The sequence below is a fragment of the Populus alba genome, chromosome 12, assembly GCF_005239225.2.
Source record: "Populus alba chromosome 12, ASM523922v2, whole genome shotgun sequence".
In the NCBI taxonomy this organism is placed as follows: Eukaryota; Viridiplantae; Streptophyta; class Magnoliopsida; order Malpighiales; family Salicaceae; genus Populus; species Populus alba.
This window is the reverse complement of record NC_133295.1, coordinates 7,448,544-7,455,629: the sequence shown is the minus strand read 5'-3', so window position 1 is coordinate 7,455,629 and position 7,086 is coordinate 7,448,544. Positions and strand designations below refer to the sequence as shown.

The window sequence follows — 7,086 nt, the reverse complement described above, 5'->3', positions numbered from 1 at the left end:
TGTTTTAAAACTAGAATTCATTGAGTGAGGAGTTACCTTTAGAGTGTTGGTCCTTGTTTCAGTTTGGAAAGGAGAAGGATGATGTATCTTCTTTAGACTCAATTCGGTTTCTATCTCCTCTTCTTTCTCCATCTCAATTTGTTTCGACCTTTGCTCTTCAAGTTCTTTCCCACTTCGCATCATGATTGCACTAACATTCTCTTTTGGATTTAATGCTTGGGAGGGCAACTTTCCATTCATTTGTGCTTCCAATTTCCCTACACTTGAAGCTACTTGCCCTATTTGCTTTTCCAAGTTATGAATACTTGACCTTGTTTCCTGTTGAAAAGACATGACATTTTTTTGCAAGGTAACAATATTAGAAGCCAAAGTTTTCATCATCTCACGAAGATCATCATTGGATGACGACCCCATAACATTGGAGTTTGTGAATGGAGGGGGATGTCTTGCTTGATAATTCTGTTGGGGCTGAAATCCATGGGGATGGAACTGTCAGCCTTGATTGCCTTGTTGGGATGGGTTGTTGTAGCGTAAGTTGGGATGATCTCTCCATCCGGGATTGTATGTGTTGGAAAAGGGATCATATTTATGCTGAGGTTGTCCGTTGAATGCTCCATCAATTGCATGAGCTTGTTCAATGTATTCTTCTTGCATTGTTGGGCACATATCCGAAGCATGTCCTTGTAAGGAGCATATGCTACAAACTTTCACCTGGTGCACATTTCCATAAGCCAAAGAACGCACAAGAGAAGTAAGATCATTAACTTTATTTTCAAGGTTAGAGATACTTACCTCATTTACTCGTTTGTTGGAGAAGTCTCCACGAGTGCTAAACTGTTTTGAGTTGGCTACCATGTTTGAGATCAATTGGCGTGCAGCCTTGGGTGTCTTATCCACCAATACGCCTCCACTTGCAGCATCAATGATACTACGGTTAGTAGGCATCAATCCTTCATAGAAATATTGAATGAGTAGCTGATTGGGTATTTGATGATGAGGGCATTGAATACACAGTTGCTAAAATCTTTCCCAATACTCTGAAAGTGTCTCTCCATGAGATTGCCGAATCCCACATATTTCTTTCCTTATATTGGCAACTCGAGATGCTGGGAAATACTTCTCAAGGAAAATCTTCTTCATGGCATTCTAGGTTCCAATAGATCCTGGGAGAATAGAAAAGCCATGCCTTTGCTGCCCCCTTTAAAGAGAAAGGGAAAGCTTTCAACTTAACTTGTTCTTCATCAACTCCATTCGGTTTCATGCCAACACAAACCATATGGAACTCCTTGAGATGAGTATGAGGATCTTCTCCTGCAAGACCATTGAATGTTGGTAATAAATGTATAAAACTAGATTTGAGCTCAAAGTCAACATTATTGTCAATGTTTATGCACAATGGTTGATTTTCCACGTTAGGAGCAGCAAGCTCCTTGAGTGTTTGTTGTCGTGCAACTGTCATGGTGTTGAGGTGAGCTTCCTTTCTTAACCTGGGTAAAGTGCTTTCTATTTCAAGATGAACCTGCACTAGACTCTGATTAGTAGAATGGGTTAATGGCATCAACTGCTAAGAAAACTCAAAAGAAAGCAACCACACAAGCGATAAAAAAAATAATGCAAATTATATGAAAATCCTACGTTAGAAAACTAAAACTGCCTAAAAACCTTAGAAAACAATGGAATTTGGCCTCGATAGGGTGGGGCTAATGGTTTCCCCCTAGTCTTTTCAGGACGTCGTTTCACTTTAGAAAAAAAAAGGTAGAAACCTAATTCCATAAACAATACTGTTTTGAACAGTACCGTTGCCGCAAGTGAATAGTAACGCCGCAAGCAAAAATTCTGTTTCTCTGTTTTTTTTTTTTTTTTAGAAATGTAAATAACAATCACAACAACTAAAAATAATGGTACAAGCACAAGAATCAACTAAAATTACTTCCCCGACAACAATGCCAAAATTTGTTGCGATGTCGCGGTCGCACAAATTAATTACCCTAGCTTAAAACACGACACACAAGATAGTATAGAGCAAGCAAGGGGTCGATCCCATGAGGAAGATTTAATTCAGATTTTTATGCTATACTTTATGCCATTTGGGGGGGGGGGTTTGATTTGTGATGATCTAAAATATAGAAGAAATTAAACTAGCAAACAAAATCAATTGGAACCTAAATTTATCAAGAGAACAAACCTTGGTCGCAAGCACACATCCATCAACAAAAATTAGAAACGATCCTTGAAACAAAAATTGCAGTTTATGTTATGAAATGTTATCTTTTCTTAACATTGATTAATTAACGGATGCGCCGTATAGATAATCTGATTAGTACTTAAAAGTGCATGTTTATCAAGGTTTTATATCATCATTTTGCACTTGAAGTATCAATAACTCCTTAACTAAAGTATGTTTTATAATAACAAGTTTGATACTATAAGATACCTTAATTTATGGTAAATGCTCATCTTAAATGCAGGCCTATCACATAAATAAAAGGATTGATTGATGAGTTTAAGTATTGAAAGTGAAAGGACAAAGAGATGGCCAAACTTATAAAAGAGATGTCGGTGCAGTCCAAACCGGAACATTGCTCGGTAATTGGATCATATCTAGAGCTCTAGATCTCGGATTTAGGTCCATTTTATATGGATGGAAAGGTAAGACAAAGGCCTACAACTTTCATGGGAGCCCAAGATTTAAAAAGGCCGTTTTGAAGTCCAAACTGAAGGAACAACGAAGAAGTCCGAAGTTGTCCTGCAGCCCAGACACTATTTAGTGTTCAGCCCATATCTTGAGTTCTAGAAGTCCAAATGACCTCATCTTTTTTATGTTGGAAAGCTGAGAAAATTTCCTAGAACATTCCTGAGGATTCTGGGCAAATTATGATGTTAGCAATGACGTCTTGTTTAGACAAGAAGATAAGGATTGTCACCAAGTCAAGATGTGGCCACCTACTCATCAATTAATTAACAAATCAATAGTTCCAAATTTTGGCCTATAAAAGGAGGCACTTACCATGTATTGAGGCATCTTGGTTTTCAGATCAAGATCATGCTCTTGCTGTCTCTCTTTGTATTGCTTATGTTTTGCCTTCATTAATATCAAGTTTATGCACTTCATTTCCTTTCCTTTACTTAGTTAACTTCTTTCTCATTTATGTTCTTATCTTGTTCATTTATGTTTCTTTCTTTCATTATGTTTAGCTAAGTTAATTATGTCAAGGTAAAAAGGGTACACTAATGGTGTAAGAATAAGTATAATATAAACTTAACATGGACCTTGACGTTGGATACTAACATGTTTTATATTTGTTATCTTGTTCACTTTTAATACTTTGCTTGTTAAATGGTTAATCTAGATTTATGTTGTATAACACTTGGTACAATAAATACTTGGCACTTTCATAGACCATACTGTATGGTATAACCGACACCTGAGCTATGAAAGGAACTTGATTTGTTGTTAACATAAGTTATAATCATGAATGCCTGCCAACATTTACAAGTATTAGCTTTATTCGAATAAGATAACTAATGTAATCATGTTAACAATTTATAATATGATTGGAACCTCCTTTATGTGTGGTTTTCAATTGAGTAATAAGAGTTTATACTATACTTGTTTGAAGTACCATTAGTGGATCCTCTAACCTTGACATTTGTTTTTATCATTGTTTAATCCTTATATTAATCTTCCAACTCAAGTTCTCATTAATTTCTTCCTTCTCTTCTTTATTATTGTTATTACTATTACTATTACTATTATTATTATTTGTTCATAAACTCAGTATATAGGCTGGAAACCTGTGACCCGATCTTTTAGATCATTCTCAGGTGTAACAACGCCACGTACTGAGTATTATTATTATTATTATTATTACTATTGTTATTATTGTTGTTGTTGTTGTTGTCTTGTTATTTATAATTTATACAATTAACCTCTCTGTGGTTCGACCCCGGTCTTGTCGGGTTATTTATTACTTCGACACTCCTGCACTTGGGAGAAGACATCAAGCTTTTGGTCGTGTCAAGTTTTTAGCGCCGTTGCCGGGGAGGTAAATCTTGTATAAATTATAATATTTAATTTATTTTCTCTTTTCACTTTTCATTTTATCTAACTTTTGTTTTCTTTGTTTTGTTTTGTTTCTTTTTCTTCTATTTTCTTTTCTTCCTTTTATTCTCTTTTTACACGTGCATGAAAGTTTGGTCACGTACATTAAGTGGTCGACTTTGTAGGGTATCCTCATCATTTTCAGAAAATATGGCCGAAGAACATAATCAATCGTTTCATAATGAGAATAATGAAAATAACCGTATGAGAACACTTAGAGACCACATGAATCCCACAAGAACAAGGGCACCCTCATGCATAGTTTTCCCTCCTGATGCATCTCATTTTAATTTTAAGCCAGACATTATTCAACTTTTACCATCTTTTCATGGCTTAGACTTAGAAAATCCATACTTGCATTTAAGGGAATTTGAGGAGATCTGTAATACATATAATGACTCAAATTGTAGCATGAACACCATTCGATTAAAGCTTTTTCCTTTTTCATTAAAAGATAAAGCTAAAACATGGCTACAAAATTTGAGACCAGGATCCATTCGTGTTTGGGATGAAATGCAACAATAATTTTTAAAGAAGTTTTTTCCGTCTCACAGAACAAACTCTTTCAAAAGACAAATCATCACTTTCACTCAAAAACCAGGAGAAACATTTTACCAATGTTGGTATAGGTATCGAGATTTGCTTAATACTTGCCCTCATCATGGTTTTGAAACATGGAGATTGGTTTCTCATTTTTATGAAGGTTTAACACCTAGAGATAGGCAAATGGTTGAATTGATGTGCAATGGAACTTTCGAAGATAAAGACCCTAATGAAGCAATGGAGTACCTAGACTTGCTAGCCGAAAATGCTCAAAATTGGGACACCACAGGTACTTATGAGGCACCAAGTAAAACTCAACCTCATACATCTAGTGGAGGTATGCACAACCTTAGGGAAGATCATGACCTCCAAGCCAAGTTTGCATCTTTAGCTAGAAAAGTCGAAGCACTTGAATTGAAAAAGGGTGGTCAATTAAAATTTATTCAAGACATTGTGTGTCAAATCTGTGAAGCCAAGGAACACTTAACAAATGATTGTCCAACTTTGCCTTCTTTTAGGGAATGCCTCCATAAACAAGCTCATACTTTAAACATTTTCCAAAGACCCAACCATAACCCATACTCCCAAACGTACAACCCTGGTTGGAGAAATGACCCAAATTTTAGTTGGAAGAGTGATAGCAACAATGCACAAACTTCACAGCCACCGTTTCAAGCACACCATAATTTTCAAAATTCTCATGGATATGCACCTCCTTATGCTCCATGTTGCGATGTCGTGGTCGCACAAATTAAATACCCTAGCTTCAAACACAACACACAAGATAATATAGAGCAAGCAAGGGGTCGATCCCATGAGGAAGATTTAGTTCAGATTTTTATGCTATACGTTATGCAATTTAGGGGGGTTGGATGTTATATAGGCTAATGAAAAAATAAAACAAAAAACTATCAAACAAAATTTAATAAGATCAGAAAATTATCAAGAGAACAAACCTTGGTCGCAATCACACATCCACATATAGAAATCAGAACTGATCCTTGAAACAAAATTCCAGTTTATATTCTGAATTTTTATCTTTTCTTAACGTTGGTTAATTAACGGATCCGCCGTATAACTAACCCTAACCAACAAATAATCACAGTGTCCGCACTAATGATTTAATCCAATGGCAGCCTTAAGATCTAGATAAATTCATTATCTTAACAACTAAGTTGTCTGCTTATGTTGCTTTGATCGAATGTTCTCCCTAAGATTAATAACGTAGATCCGCTACAATTATTAAACTCAGTTGCTTCACAAGTTCATATACCACAACTCCGGTTTTGATATCAAACTTAGCAATAAATTGTCTATAATAATAACTTAGAGTCCGCTCTAGCAATTAAAATAAACAATCATAGGAAAAATAAGCATAGGAGAACAAACATATTCATCATATAAACTGAAAAGAAAAGGTAGAATAGATCTCACAGTTCTTGAAATTCGAAGGTTTCCGTGTCCTTGCAACCAAGAAAATGAGTTTAGCCTTGCATGTTTATTGAACAACTAATCAAAAAGATGGAAGAATGCATGATTTAGGGTTTCTTAGAGTAGGGGGCGTTTTTCTCCTCTTGGGTGGCTGCCCCCCTTTTCTTCTCTCATTCTTTTTATACGCTAGGAAACCCTAATCTCTATTTTACAAAATAGTCCTCCCTTAAGTAGACAATTTACATTTAAGTAGTTCAATAACTATTTTCCTAAAAAAAGAGAAATAACTTTGCATGAAATCTTCAAGCTTTGACTTATAGGAGCTACATTGCTGAAATAAAAACTTGGATGTTGGTTTAGATGCTTCGGAACGTAATCTACACTCGTTTCTTCACGAAACCTGTTTGCTGGCAGAATTCAGTTGTCATCTTTGAAAACTCATATCTCCCTCATATGACATCGTTTTTGGCTGAAATTTGGAGCGTTTATAGACCTTTGAGTCAGGAATCCAAAACAATTGATTTTGCATCAATTGGACTTTTGTAGCTCTAGATATTCAAGTCGGACTGACCGAAGGTCAACACTGGCAGATTGCGAGATTTGACTTTGAAAGCTGTGATTTCCATGCTCTTCCTTATTTTATTGTCTTGCCTTATATTTCCAGAAAGGTATGGATGTTAGCTTTTTAATGCCACTGGAATCACTTCATTTCGACCTTTAGAGCTTACGTTCTGCACAAAACATCGACTGAACGTCAAATCTGCCAATTACCTTCAATTTACTCCTTTTTGCATCTTTCATCCAAAAGTGCCTTCAAAAACATAAAACAAAGAATATCAAGGTATTTTTATATATAAAACATAGGCAAAACACTAGTTAAATGTGGGTGAAACTATCGAATAATATGGTTGCATCAAATACCCCCACACTTAGCTCTTGCTCGTCCTCTAGAAAGGATAGGTAAAATCAAATCGAAATTAAATTAAATCAAATCACTATGAGAAATCTCC

General features: G+C 35.6%; 1 pseudogene; it reads left to right on the top strand.

The window, feature by feature from the left end:
- Positions 1–477: 477 nt before the first annotated feature.
- LOC118049081 (uncharacterized) overlaps positions 478–7,086 on the top strand; it is a 29,426-nt pseudogene continuing 22,817 nt past the window's right edge.